The 15,604-nt window shown below is 35.8% G+C and overlaps 1 pseudogene; it reads left to right on the forward strand.

Annotated features, from left to right (window-relative positions):
• The first annotated feature begins 8,275 nt into the window (after positions 1–8,275).
• On the forward strand, positions 8,276–8,527 carry LOC125121955 (cyclin-dependent kinases regulatory subunit 2-like; annotated as a pseudogene).
• The last annotated feature ends 7,077 nt before the right edge of the window (positions 8,528–15,604 follow it).

The raw sequence follows: 15,604 nt of genomic DNA on the forward strand, positions 1-15,604 counted from the left end.
AATCATCATTGTGCTGGAAAGATCACCATGAGCACAGTTCTGGTTCATAAAGCTATGACAAGAAGAGAGATCAAGGTATTTTGTCAGACAGAAAACACTAGAGAAGTACAACTTTAAAACACGACTGAACTCATAATATTTGAGGGAGAATTAAAATTGAGCCTCTGAAAATCTTGAGAAATACTTGCGAGACCCTTACAATCTTTTAAATAAATTAATTCCATCAGTTCCTTAGAATCCCCTTTTTCTTTTTCTTTTTATTATTAAGTAGCAATAGATTTCTTTTGGGGACAATAAAAAAATAAAAAAAACAAAGTTATAAAAATTACTTCTTAAGAATTATTATTTCTGTAGTGATGAGCCGAAGATGGCAAAAATAGAGATATGGAGGTTGAAAGGTTTGCAGACTCCCTCACTAAAAATTTACATGTGCTAATACTCAGTGTCGAATTTAAATTTGTGTTTTACCTGATAAAAAATTATTGTAGACTTAGATCTTGAGAGTTGCTTTCAAAATAGTGGAAAATGCACGTTATTTCCTGAGAGAAAAGTAAATTTCCCTGTATGCAATAATCTTTTTTTTTTTTTAAGGAGGAATATTAATTTGTTGGACTATGACCTCTTTGTTTTTGAAAAGAAAGATGTCATATCTAAAATTAAAAAATGAAATGTTATATTTTGAATTGTAAATTGATACTCAGAATTAAACTTAGGAAACATTTTATTCATTGTTTGGAAATTTCATAATTTATATTTTTTCAGAGAAAAAGTTATTATTAAAGAATGACATGTTTGTTATTAAATTTTTCTACCTCTTGGATATAAATTTTTGTTCTTTTTTACCTCTTTGGTCATAAATGTTTATTCTTTCACTCTGTTTCAATTTATTAAAATTGCACTGAATTTTGTTGCTGTCCTTATTGCTTTAGCACATATAGTCTTTATTTCATCCAGGTCTTGTCCTTTTAAAATACCAGTTGCTTAGAATTCAGCCAGCTCAGTTATTCTTGTTGAAATTAATCTTTGCCATAACCATTCATGAAGTCCAACCTAGCCGACTGTAGACCCTGAGTGGCTTTTGGATCTAGGGAAGACACATAAAATATATGGTGTGGTGCTATCATTCAGTTCTTCTCTCCATAACAATCACTGCTGGTGAATAATGATACCCTAACTTGCTGGGGCTGGATAAGATTTCCTAGTCCTCTCAATATGCTGCTCTAGGCTCTCACTACAAATTGATAGACTTTGGAAAATCAGATGAAGTCTCTGTGCCAACCTGGGTCTTCTATTTTAGTCAAGGAAATGGTATGTTATGCTAGATAGAATTAAAAAATACCACCAACACCAAAGTTTACTACAGCTAATACACTTTTTAGGTATAAAGAAAATTTAAAGTCTTCACGCTCCCAGGAAAATGCTGACATGATAACCGGTAAACACCAGTACTGGTTTTAAACCTGACGGTTTGCTTCTGCAAATTTCTCTCTGAAAGCCTCATGCTTTGAAAGTCAGCCATTCGGTGGCCTCCAGCTACAGTGAACTTGAATATAAGGCTGATGTCAACCAACTCTTGTCTCTGTAACCAAACACAGGCATGTTTCTTTATCATGAAGTCGTCTTTTAAGACCGATGTAAACCCACTATTACCTCTGTAACTAATAGAGTCCCCTCCACCCCAACCCTTATTTCTTAAAGCCCTGTGTAATATTAACAGGTTGCTAAATTCAGTGAGACTAACCAGCCTAGCTCTCCAGTGCCTAACATGCATAGCCCTCTCCCTTCTGTAAGTGAGCAATCAATCAAGCGTTGAAGCTTTGATTTTTCTTTCAAAGGTTGAATGGTCTTATCCTTTGACAGATGATATGTATGTCAGCATTCCCCTCCTCCCACTATTTTTTTTTTCAGTGAAGGTAATTAACACTCTTGCTCAACTTCTCAAATGAATCATTTGTTGGGATTAAAGTGGATTAAAGTCACATACCAAAATGTGGTGGCCACATGTCTGAACCCTTCCTACCAAAAATAGATTTAGTTGGGCTATCACATTAATAGATACTGAGAAATTCATAGATTTTCTTTTCATTTTAACTATATGAAATGTATTTTATTGTTGTATAACATCTATTTTATGTAACTTTTATGTGCTATCAGCCTCTTGAAGTGGAACATTAACAAATCAGACATGCTCAAAGTATCAACAATTGGGGGCTTAAGGAGAGGAAATTCTGGGAAGTCCTTAGGAGTAAACTAATTGTTGATGAGAGATGGTAAATAAGTCTTTTTGGAGTTCTCCTAGTTGAGACTGTACTGAACCATTTCTGCATTTTTTTTTTCTCTTTAGGGCTGCACCCATGGCATATGGAAGTTCCTAGGCTAGAGATAAAATCAGAGCTATAGCTGCTGGCGTATGTCACAACCACAGCAATGTCAGATCCAAGCCATGTCTGTGACCTACACCACAGCTCACCACAGATCCTTAACCCACTGAGCGAGGCCAGGGATCAAACCTGTGTCCTCATGGATACTAGTTGGATTCATTACAACTGAGCCACAACAGGAACTCCTCTGCATCTTTTCTAGACATCCTAATCAGCCTAGAAATAGAGAAAATAGAAAGGGCATGTGCAAGTATTTTGGAGAAACTGTTTTGGAGATAAGCTTGCAAGTAAGTCCCAAGGTTAGACTTGATGGGACTGGCAGAGAAGTAACTAACACCAGTCCAGGACTGAATAAGGATTATGTTGCCAGTGGAGAAATCAGTGATGGACTAGAAGAAATATAAAAGACTCGGTTATTAAATGTTTTTTATAAAAATGAAGTACAGATGTGATTAGAGATGGTGAAGAAGACAGATGGCAGGGTGTGACCAGGGAGGGGAGAATGCTGAGGTAAGGATCTCAGATATGTTACATTCAAATCAAAAAGATTTTTAAGCCTCAGTGGTATATTATGTGTTGATCATTTTGCCAAATGCTGTGGGAGCTGCAAAAATTAGCAGGCTGTAATTTCTGCTCTCATGAAACCTACAGTGTACAAAGACTAGACCTTTGTGACAAGGTTGTTCAGACATGCTTGTGACTGGCTTGGGAAGAAACCATCAAAAATATTGGAAAATACATGCTGTGCATGTATCTTTTCTAATTATGGTTTTCTCTAGATAGATGTCCAGGAGTGGGATTGGTGGATTGTATAGTAGTTCTATCTTCACTTTTTTTTCGAGGTAGCTCCATACTGTTTTCCATGGTGGCTTCACCAATTTACATTCCCACCAACAGTGTAGGAGGGTTCTTTTTTCTTCACACCTTCTCCAGCATTTATTGTTTATAGACTTTTTGATGATGGCCATTCTGACTTGTGTAAGGTGGTATCTCATAGTAGTTTTGATTTTCATTTCTCTAATAATTAGGGATGTTGAGCATCTTTTCATGTTTTTTTTTTTTTTGCCATCTCTACGTCTTTGGAGAAATGTCTATTTATATCTTCTGCCATTTTTTTAAAATATTAAGCTGCAGGAGGTGTTTGTATATTTTGAATATTAAATCCTTGTCAATTGCTTTATTTGCAAATATATTCTCCCATTCTGTGTTGTTTTTTTCATTTAGTTTATGGTTTCCTTTGCTGTGCAAAAACTTTTGAGGCCCATTTGTTTGTTTATTTTTGTTTTTATTGTCATTACTCTAGGAGGTGGATCCAAGAAGATATTGCTGTGGTTTATCTCAGAGAGTGTTTTGGTGTTTGGCCTATGTTTTCCTCTAAGAGTTTTATGGTATCTGGTCTTATATTTACATCTTTAATCCATTTTGAGTTTGTTTTTGTGTATGGTGTTAGAGAATGTTCTAATTTCATTCTTTTGCATGTAGCTGTCCAGTTTTCCCAGCACTATTTATTCGAGAAACCGTCTATTGTATATTCTTGCCTCCTTTGTCATAGATTAATTGTTGCTGCACTATTTATAATAGCCAAGACATGAAAGCAGCCTAAATGTCCATCAACAGGAATGGATAAAGAAGATGTCATACATATATACAGTGGAATCTTAGCCATAAAAAAAACTGAAATAATGCCATTTACAGCAACATGGATGGACCTAGAAACTGTCATATTAGGTGAAGTTAGTGAAAGATGAACATCATATGATATCACTTTTGCGTGGAATCTAGAAAAGGAATACAAATGAACTGATTTGCAGAACAGAAACAGATTTATAGACTTTGAAAAACTTATGGTTGCCAAAGGGGACAGGTGGGGGGTGTGAGAGGGATGGACTGAGGGTTTGGGATTGGCATAGGCACACTGAGGTGTAGGGAATGATTGTTCAACGGGGACCTGCTGTACAGCACAGAGAACTCTATCCAATATTCTGTGATAATCTATGCGGGAAAATAGTCTGAAAGAGAATGTATATATGTGTGACTGAATCACTTTGTTGTACAGAAGAAATGATTACAGCCTTGTAAATCAACTATACTTCAATAAAAATAATACATGCTTTGAAGTCCACGTGCCAGATCATCATCAGTGTCAGTGGTAAAGGTTGAGGATAAAGGCCAAGAATGGAACCGAAGAGAAAAGAAAGTTTGTATAGGACAGTTATGATTGCTTCTTTCTTTTAATTTCTTCCTTTTGGATTATTTAGTAAGGGATAGAAAGCTGAGAAATCCATGGAAATCCACAGCAGATGATATAAACTTTCAGAGAAGTCAGATATATATTTATGAGAGGAGGTGGGCCTGATTAATTATGAAACCATTACATTATTATTATTATTTTTTTTATTTTTTTTATTTTCCCACTGTACAGCAAGGGGGTCAGGTTATCCTTACATGTATACATTACAATTACATTTTTCCCCCAGCCTTTCTTCTGTTGCAACATGAGTATCTAGACAAAGTTCTCAATGCTATTCAGCAGGATCTCCTTGTAAATCTATTCTAAGTTGTGTCTGATAAGCCCAAGCTCCCGATCCCTCCCACTCCCTCCCCCTCCCATCAGGCAGCCACAAGTCTCTTCTCCAAGTCCATGATTTTCTTTTCTGAGGAGATGTTCATTTGTGCTGGATATTAGATTCCAGTTATAAGTGACATTATTATTTTTTAAAATAAATTCTATTGGAGTATAGTTGACTTACAAAGCTGTGTTAGTTTCACGTGTACCACAAAGCAAATCAATTATACATATACATATAACCCTTCCTTTTCAGATTCTTTTCCCATTTGGGATATTACACAGTATTGAGTAGATTTCCCTGTGCTATCTATTCTATACATAGTACTGTGTATATATCAAATGCTAGGTAAATTGCCTGAAAACATGAATTCACAGCTGAAAATTTGAAACCTTCTTTTATAGGAAATGTATATATCTTGGAAAATTGTTAGTAACTATATAATTCCTTTTGATAATTTTTCAGTCTCTAACATCAAGCCATTAGCACTAAATGAAAAATAATGCAGCTTTAACTCAGGATTACTTGGTATTTACATCAACTCTTAAAAAAAGGGTAATTTTGAAAGGTTAGATAATAATATTAAAGATAAATGAATAGAATCAAGGCCAGAGGCCTAATCAGGGACTGAATTTGGGCTAAAGTTGTAAATGTCAAGGTTTCTTGTTGTGCTTAATCCTCTTAAGCCAAATGGTTACACTTTGTACCCAGCATCACTGGTAATTTATCCACAATGTCCTCATGTCTATAATTTATGTTGCAAACCTTGTTTGCAGCACTTAGTTTTTTTTAAAGCCTTCTTTCAGTGTGTTATAGTTGGTTTTAATATGGTTATTAGAGAGAAACTTGTTAGCAGAAAGGGAGTACAGAGATGAAAGTGAGTGTTCTCAGATGGCCTGTCTATTATGAATGCAATTTGCTGGGAGATAGCAGTTATCAAAGAAACGCTGGCTGCTTCTGGTGAGTCTGAGAGGTCTGAGGGATTTTCAGAGCACAGGCCGAACATGATGGTGAATAATGATGGATATGGGGTGAATAACTGCTGATGGGTTTAATCCTGGCTTGTTGTTTGCCTGGGAAGCTCATGATAGGGAATGATAGGTATGTTAAAGCACGAGGAGAGTGTGTGACATAGTTTTGTACAGAGGCCACACAGTGCTGGTTACCTTGGGTTTGCTATGTCCTTTCTTTTACCTTACCATCTGTTTTTCTTCACAAGGTAACCAACCTCAGGGGGATCCTGTCCTTGATGAAAAATAATTTTTTAAGAGGCATATTTACCTCTTTCCTTTGGACTTACATGAATCATGTGTGGTGCCATGTGTTGGCTGCATCTGTGATGGGGCCATGCTGGAGACAATATACCTACAGTATTCTCATTTAATTATAAGGGAAAGAGCAGATCATCCTTGTGTCACATGCTTTGGTATCATGGCATTTCTAGCATCTGGGACTGCATGTGGTGTAGTTAGGCTCATATGGATATGTGGCAGGAGGAAAATGCCCAAGGCAGTCAGAAATTGAAAACAAGATTACTGGCAGGCCAAACAAGCGGTGTGTCATTTTTGGAAACACTGAAATATTGAACAGAGCTTTAACTTGGGCAGCAATTGGCTGGAAGTCATCTTTTCTGATGCTGTTGGTTAATGTAGCATTTAAAAAGAAGAAAACATATTGATCAAGTGCTCTGAAAAGAGGGCAAAAATTAGTTGAAATAAGGAGGTGGCGTGGCTCATGTATTATGTATTTGGAAGTGCATCTTTCTTCCTGTGATACTATCATTTAGCGCTTATATCACCTATGCCAAATACTAGGGATGCAAAAGCATTCTTTTCCTTTGATGTAGGTAGCTATAAAAGAAATGGCAACTGTATCTAGAGGAAGAATACAACCAAATGAAGAAATGACTCAGTGTATACAAACAGTACATGTTGCATGTTCTTGGCAAAGCACCCAATTCTGTCTCAAGGGGAACATCACAGAAAGGAGAGGGTTTGAAAAAGAAAGTAGTTTTACTTTTTTAAGTGGTACTCTTAAAATCCTACCTGCACCGGAAAGGAGGCAAGATCCATTTGATTTTTATTCCTGTAAACCAATGACAACGTTGAAGGTACAGTTTAGCCTGCTCCCTAATTTTCACCTACTGACTTTCAACCAGAGAAATATCAGCAAAAACAGACATTTTTTTTTGTTTGTTTTCTCCTTAGAATAATCTGTGGCAACCAGCACTGTTTTCTATTTTCTCCACTTGGCATCTCTTATTTTGAGTACCATCTAATAGGAGATTTGTAGCAAGGAAACATCATTAATATTTTTTTGCACGTTGCCGAGGAATCAGTGAAATATGGCATATCACTTTTCAAGCCACAAAGATGTGGAAGAATGGCTCCATCTTGGAATTAGGTCTTTCAGAAAACAGTAGAGTTTTCCTTAAATACTATCATAACACAAAATAGTCTATGTACTCTGAAGTTTTCTGCGAGTTTTTCAAATTAGGCTTGTGAAGCATGAAAGTGTGTTATCTTTCTTCTTGCACCCTAGTGAGGATTTTTTAAATTCTTGATAATTATCTTTTATTCATAGAGAAACTAGAGATGCACAGTGATTTTTTCCTACCTGTAAACAAATCAGATATAAAATTAGTAATTAAAAAATCTCAGATGAAATAATACTTATTCCCTTAAATTTTTCTCTCTCTCACATAGAATATTCATACAGTATAATTGTTTATAATATGTAGTCTAATGTGCCCATTTTGGCAGTTTTGTAAGTCTTACATAAAGAAATTAGGAAGAAAGAGAGAGAGGATGGAAACTCATACTTGTTTGACACTGCATTAATTGAGACTCATTTAATTCTGCTACCAGAATATGAATATGAAGTAACTGAGGTTACCCAGAATCTGAGTCTTTTATTCCATCTCTAGACTTTGCTTTCCTCTGGATCAACTTCGGTCTAAGTGGGGGTTTTCAGTGTGGGGGGTGAAGCTGGCCACCAGCATCTTTAGATATACATTACCCTTACAAGTTGCACCTCATTCCCTGTAGCTCTAGCCAGTCTTGCTAGTGACCTTGATTGGCCTGACTTGAATCACATGGCTATTCCTGATCAAGTTACTGTGGCCAGGCTTCAGTTACATGCTTATTTCTAAGAGCTATAAGGACCAAGGACAGCAGTGGTGCTCCCCCAGAGAATTCTGATTCTAGTCAGAAAAAAAGCACCTATCGAGAGTCACTGCTTTGGTCTGACTTGGACATGCGGCCCTCTATGCCCACTCTTCTTGCCCCATCGCTTCTGTCCAGCACTGCCTACCCGCCAGCTTGCAGGATGGCCCAGAAGCAGATCTACTAATTGGATAAATACTTCAATGAGCACTATGAGTACTGGCATGTCATGTTACCCAGAGACCTTTCCAGGCAAGTACCCAAAACCTATCTGATGTCTGAAGAGGAGTGGAGGAGACTTGGTGTCCAACAGAGTGTAGGCTGAGTTCATTACATGATTCATGAGCCAGAACCACACATTCTTCTCTTTAGACGACCTCTTCCAAAAGATCAGCATCTGGGGATCATCAATTAAATCTTTGTCAAATTTAATGTATACGTGTATATAAGGTAGGATTCAATGAATACTTGAAAAATGAACAAATTGTTCATCCATACCCCTGCATGAGCTGTATTTATCACAGCAACAGAGCTCAGTTAGATACAACTGCAAGTAGGTTACTGTAAGTTGTTTAAAATAAAATTTCTTCTAGTCAGTTTTTCTCTTAATATAAGTGCCTGTTTGACTTTATGTTACTTTTGTTGAATAAATTTTGTATGTTGCATTTTAAAAAAAACCTGTCCAAGTGAGTTTTTATTATGTCCCAGGCAGCCAGTAACTACTTTTTAGAAACCACAGATAGAGCATAAAGCACAATTTTTTTAGTTTTGCATATAGATTGAATCATGGAGGTAATGTTTTCAAACTATATTGATTCAAGTAAATCTTTACAGAGCTAATGTTTTATTTTGCTATTTATTAAGAAGTCTAATATTTACCAAATGATTAAAATCCCTAACAATTTTATGAGGAAATAGAGGACACAAGCAAATTTATAATTTTTTTTTTCTGGGCTCTCCCCTAAAACAATGTTTTGATGTGCTATTTCAAATTGGTATTCGCATGACCATCTTTTGAAATCAGCAACCCATTAGAGAATAGAAATGGTAAAATAGCATAAACTATTTATCTGCAATTATTAATAGATATTTAGAATAGAATTTAGTTATATATGTATATTCAAGGTTGTGATTGAACATTGTGCCAGATTCCAGTATGTGAGTTCTCTATAAGATTCCTCTTATTCATCATCAAATCTCTTGTATATTTGACTATAAATTGGAGTGTATTTGTTATTTCCTCTTCCATGCTTTATTTGGGCTTCTAATGTTGCACTTTTCCCACAATTGTGGTGACTTAGTGACCTTTGTCTTCTTTTGGAGACAAAGTAAGAGTATAAAGATATAAAATGTTAAAACATTATTATTATTTGCTTATGGATTTGTCTCAAACCATCTGATTTCAGGAGGGAAGATATTAGAATTTTCTCATCTTTTCTCCGCTTTTACTTATTACAGCAGTTGGTGCATAGCAGGGAATCAACAAATGCTTCTTGAATCACTGATATGAAAGCTCCTTAGGGAATTTGCTACTGAAAGAAACTGGGGAAATCTTTCCATAAGTGTTTGAGTAATTCAAGTTGTCTGTTTTATAAACTTGGATACTTATTAACTGGCTTCCTTTAAAGTAAGATTTATCACACATACCCCCCCACCTCAGCCCAAAATTTGATAGAGTCTCCTTATTGTTTGTCTATATGTGGTGTTGGTTGGATTCTAAAAAAAATGTTCAGAAATCACCTGTGCACATATGAAGATGCATGTATATGACATGTATATATGAAGAAAACCTAAAATTTATGAAATCTCATTAAAAGTGAATGAGATCAGACATTCGTAATAAAAAATTGTGTGTTCATTCTGCTTAGATGAAGTCCCTACTCCCTTACTTATTGGAACCAAAAGAAGAAAATCCTTTCATTCTTTGGTGGAAAATGTAGTTTCAGAAAGCAATATACAGGCTGCAAGCCATAATAAGCTTTTTCAAAAAATAGAAATAATTTAGTGAAATTTAAAACAAGAATCAGATATGTTCCCTTTGGCAGAGCAGGAAACTGATAATTATCATTTCTGTAAAGGATATGTGTACATGTATAACTGAGTCACTTTGTTGTACAGCAGAAATGATTACAACCATGTAAATCAACTCCAATAAAACTTGAAAAAAGAATATTTTCCTTTAAAAGAAAAACCTCACCACTCAGTAAAGCATTCTAAGTGATAGTAGCAAACTTTTATTTATTTATTTATTTATTTATTTAGTCTTTTTAGGGCCATATCTGCAGCATATGGAAGTTCCCAGGCAAGGCGTCCAAATTGAGCTTTAGCCGCCAGCCTATGCCAGAGCCACAGCAACACTGGATCTGAGCTGTGTCTGTGACCTACACCATAGCTCACGACAATGCTGGATCCTCAACCCACTGAGAAAGGCCAGGGATCTAACCTGTGTCCTCATGGATAGTGGTTGGGTTTGCTACTGCTGAGCTGATGGGAACTCCCGACAGTAGCTAACTTTTAACTTCCCAAATGATATAGTCTCAATGCTTTCCTATACATAGAAGATACATAATAATACCTCGAAGGTACTACTGGAATAAGACATAGATATTTGGAAATAAGGCGTCATTCCCACTTCATATACTAATTCTGTGATTTTTAAAATCAAAATTTATTGTATTTTGTAGTTCACTGGAAGTTGCAATGTTGAAATGGTTCCATTTCAACTTTCACTGAGCTATAAAATCGAGTAAATTTTAAAATTAAAATCATAAAGTTAGTAAATAAAGTGAGAATGGAGGCTTATTTCTAAATATACCTATCTAACTCAGGTGGTAGATTTAATTCTCCAAGAAGTATATGAATTCTAATAAAGCATGTGAAGAATCTCACTTAAAGGTGGAGTTCAGATGCCTCAGACCCAGGCCTTGCAAGGCTAAATCTTCACAGCACCAAATACCAGAAAACTGCCACTTTATGTGTTATACATAATATTAAATAACTGGCAAGGATGATAATATTAGGTGGATAGTGGGATAGTTAAGAAACATTCAAGAAGAATAAGTATTTAGTTGTTGTCAGTCCTATTTTTTTTTTTTTTTGTTATTAACACAGAATTTTCCCAGATTTTACCAACGCATTACTGTGTTTTGGTCAGTCTTCTCTGAGTTTCATGAAAGTTGATTATGCCTTTAGTTTGGACAACAAAAATAGGTTATTTCTTTATGTTAATAATTTTAAAAAATGAGCCTACATTTTCCTTTTGTTTATCTTGATTCCAACAGGTAAGCAGCCTGCACTTTGACTTCTACTTGATGATAGATTATTCTGCTTATTTCATTTGCTAATGGGGAGAGCAACTGCATCTTCATACCAAAGGTTATGGTTTGGTTAGATGATGTGCCTTCTGTGAAGGAGCAAGCTGACTCCTTGCAGCTCTGTGTCCTCAGATTCTCTAGATGCCAGGGGATTTGTACTTTGACAGATATTCATTTCCTTAACTTTGATCAGTATTCCTTTAGAAATGCAGTTGTTATAGTTTCTTTCTAATAAAGGAGAAACAAATTGCCATGCTTTATGATCCAGAGCTGATAAAAAACCCTTTGAAATAGAAGTCATTTTCTCTTGATTTGTCATTCTCCTAGGAAAGCTTGAAGAAGGGTACCAATTATTTCTGACTGGTAGCAAGGGAATTATGAGCAACTCTCTATTAACATGTTTTTGGTCATTTGTCAGCTTATCTGTATGGTCTGCTAACACTCAGCACTAATTAACAAAACTCCAAAGAAAGTAAAAAGTACTGTCAAACTTCTATGACAATGAAATCAGCTGAGAAAACCCTTGCTTTTCTAGAAACAGACTCTTGAGAGAAAATCCTGGAGACTGGAGTTATTTGCCAAGTTACAAAAATATTTGGTTTCTTTCACTTACTCCTTCTGTGTTGTGGCATATTTGATTATGCCATAGATAGAATGGTAGGATGAATTTGAGAAAAAGTTAATAAAATGCATTTAATATTTTTATTTAAGTGCCTGAACTAGGACACTCCATACGTTCATCTTCTTATGATCTCATCACATATTGATTTTTTGCCTTCTTTCTCATATTTTTTTTTCTTTCACTAACTTTGGCTCCAGCTTCTTTAGTAGCTGTCCAAACCCCTTGTCTAAGGGCTAGCTTTGTTGTAAGTTTTGACAGAGACATTGTGACGTGGGGAATTCTCTTACACTCTCTGTCATTATCCTTAAGACACTTTGCATTGCGTGCGTGTGTGTGTGTGTGTGTGTGTGTGTGTGAGAGAGAGAGAGAGAGAGAGAGAGAGAAAGTAGAGAGAGAAGCATTATTTATCCTCAAGTAGTATCTAAGTAGCTGAATAAGATTTTACTAATATACAATCTCCTTGTGTTAAGCACTTGGTTAAGATGTATCATGCTGAAAGAGAATTTTCGTCACTGTCATTACAAATGGCAAAATTACAGGGGGTTATAATGAGGCTGTCTCCTCAATTTGACTTATCTCATTATGGCTCCAATGCTAGGATCTTTTTAGTTGGAATTTGTTCTTTATCAAAGCAAACTGTGATGCAGTGTTTAATTGGCTCAGTTCTTGTTCAAAGCAGTGGTTCATTTTTAGTGCTGTGCTGTAGTTTCTGATTTTTATAAAGGCTAATTTAAAGTTGTAGTGAATGATACAGATTTAGTGATACAGATTAAACATGCTGCCTTCACATTTGTTAAGGGATAAAAAAAGGGTATGTAAAGAGAAATCAACTTAGAAACCAAATACACTTTTGGCATTCATGGTTTTTGGGTTTGGCTCACAGGTGGCCGGCCTGGTTCATTGGATGGGAGAGCACATAGGATTTTAGGGCCCAAATCACAATGAATAGTGAAAACATCATTTCCCCCAAAGTGTTCTCCATGCAGAAGATATGCACTGGAGACATGCAGGGACAATGGGTGATTGGGCAAGGATTATGGATTTAAGATCTATTTTTTCTGGAATTCCCTGATGGCCTAGTGGTTAAAGTTCAGGCATTGTTACTGCTGTGGCATGGGTTCAATCCCTGGCCTGGGAGCTTCTGTGTGCCGTGGGAGTGGCCAAATAAAATCTGTCTTTTCTGTCAGAGGTAGGCTAACACACATGTCTTTGGGTCTAGGTAAAGTTAATTTTTGATGGTATAGGAGAGTTTATAAAGATAATTATAATGTTTCTAATCATAGCTCCTGTGTAATTTCTATACTTTTTGGTGTAGTTCTCCACTTGAATCCTTGTTTTTTGTTCAATATCTATTTCTGAACTTCTTTATTGAATAGCTTGTTATGACTTCTGATTTGGGGGATAGTAATGAGATTTGTACTGTGAAACTTTTTGCTGTGCTTCCTGTATCAATGTTGAGGACATTGTCTTCCATCCATGGTTTCTAGAAATACTTGGGCTTCTTCTGAGAAACTTTTATAATTTCTTTTTATGTTTATCATGAATAATGTAGTGAATTGTGTTTTCCTTTCTGAACAGACTCCTGTAAATCTGAATTTGTGGTCCATCTATGAAAAGATGGAATGTCATGGGATGTATTTATGTGTAAATTCACTCCAGTTTTATCTTTTTTTTTCTTACCTATGTTTATCCTTTGTCCTAAAATGCCACCTATTTATTTTAATTTAATAATATTAATTTGAATATGTCTCTGAAAACCTCCTAAATCATTTTTGGGAAAGGGTGGTTATCAAAGAAAAGTCAAATTTTAAAGACTATTTGATCCTTAATACTTATTGGTAATTTTTTTCCTGTTGCCTAAAATTCTGTTTGTTTAGAGGATAAGAGAGGCTCTAGTAACAGAGTCAGCTTTGTGAATTGGTGAGGAGGAGAAGGATTTGGTGAGGGGTAGAAATGTCTAATTTCTCTTCTTTTTCCTGTCTTGTAAATGTCCCAGGAAAGACATTTGTTCCTGTGGAAAAGATAGAGATTCTGAGAGTGGAGAGAAGGAGAGAAAGAGAATGCTGGAGGGGAAGAAGAGTAATAATTAAAAAGGGGAGCCCGAAAGCAAAGGGTGAGGAGGACAGAAGACCAAGACTGCAGGTGATCTTTCCAAATGGTGCTCTGACAGTTGCTTTAGGTGCAACAGAATAGCAATCAATTAGCAATGGAATAATATTACAGTTTCCTCTATTTTCTTCACTGTTCATGTGGCTGCTGAAATCAAACTGAAACAAAAAAGAAAAATTTATTAAGTCCAAATTTGTTGCTTGATGATATTATTTTATTTATTCAAAATTTCAAGGAACCCTGACGTTTTAATTTCCAGATGAAAACATAGTTTTGATTTTCAGACTAATTTATGATAATAGGCTTCCAAGCTATTTTTGTAATTCCATTGTTATCATTGCACATAATATTTGCCACAATTGGAGTATGGAAGGTGTGTAAAACACACCTTTCTTCATGCTGATTATAATAGGCTGTAATTTTTTCATCTTTGATTTCCGTAATCACTACTAGCTATTGTTGTCTTTCATGCTTAACCCAAATGAGACATATATGAGGGGCATCAGAAGTAACATTCATATACTCTTTAATTGCTTCTACAAAAACATAACTATAAAGACAACAGAATTTATCAAGATGTATAAAATAAGATGTATAAAATAAGATCAGTTTTTAGGCTAACATTTAATTTAATCATAACAGGATGTTCTTCTGGGCTAATAGGGGTTTACAATGAATCCTCCACCACACTTCTGCCTTTGTATAACCACTGCAAACTACTTGCCAGATTCTCCTTTGCCTGAGCTCTCTGAGGCTCTGCGTGTCAGAACTTACCATGAAAGTAGTTACTTCAGCCCACAAAGCTTTTAGAACCTGTTGCCTCAAGTTGCTCTCCATTGCTTTCATTCCCAGTCAAGGAGTATTCCTCCTTGATGAAGTCTTTTAACTTCTCTCCGTTGCACCAGCAAGAAAATTCCTGCCATCCTTAGCAGATTTTAAGCGGAGTTAAAGGTTTCAGAAAAACACGACCAATCACCGTGTTCTAGTTGAGTGGCAGCAGCTGCAACAACAGAGTATGGGCTCTGAGCCTAGTGGCTACCTTTCTAATACCAGCTTTGCCTCTTGGGATGCATTCTATGTGCCTCACTTTCCTTTTATCTAGTAGAACACTACCAACCTCAAAGGATTTCTAGGGGGAATAAATGAATTAAGACATGTAAACTGTTAGAACAGTGCCTCATACAGATAAATCTATACATGTTTTTAAATTATTTAATTAAATTTTTAAATTTTATTTTAGTTTATTAAACTTTTTTATTTGAAAATCTTATGAATAAGATTAGGGATCCAGCATTGCTGCCTCTGAGGCTCAGCTTGCTGCTATGGTGCTAGTTCAGTCCCTAGCCCAGGAACTTCTGAATGCCATGCATGGCCAAAAAGAAATCTTATAAATAAATGTAATTACATCATGTATGGTGAAGGTGAACTTGCCATGAATTAAAAGTCT

This window comes from Phacochoerus africanus, chromosome 3, assembly GCF_016906955.1.
Source record: "Phacochoerus africanus isolate WHEZ1 chromosome 3, ROS_Pafr_v1, whole genome shotgun sequence".
NCBI classification, from domain to species: Eukaryota; Metazoa; Chordata; class Mammalia; order Artiodactyla; family Suidae; genus Phacochoerus; species Phacochoerus africanus.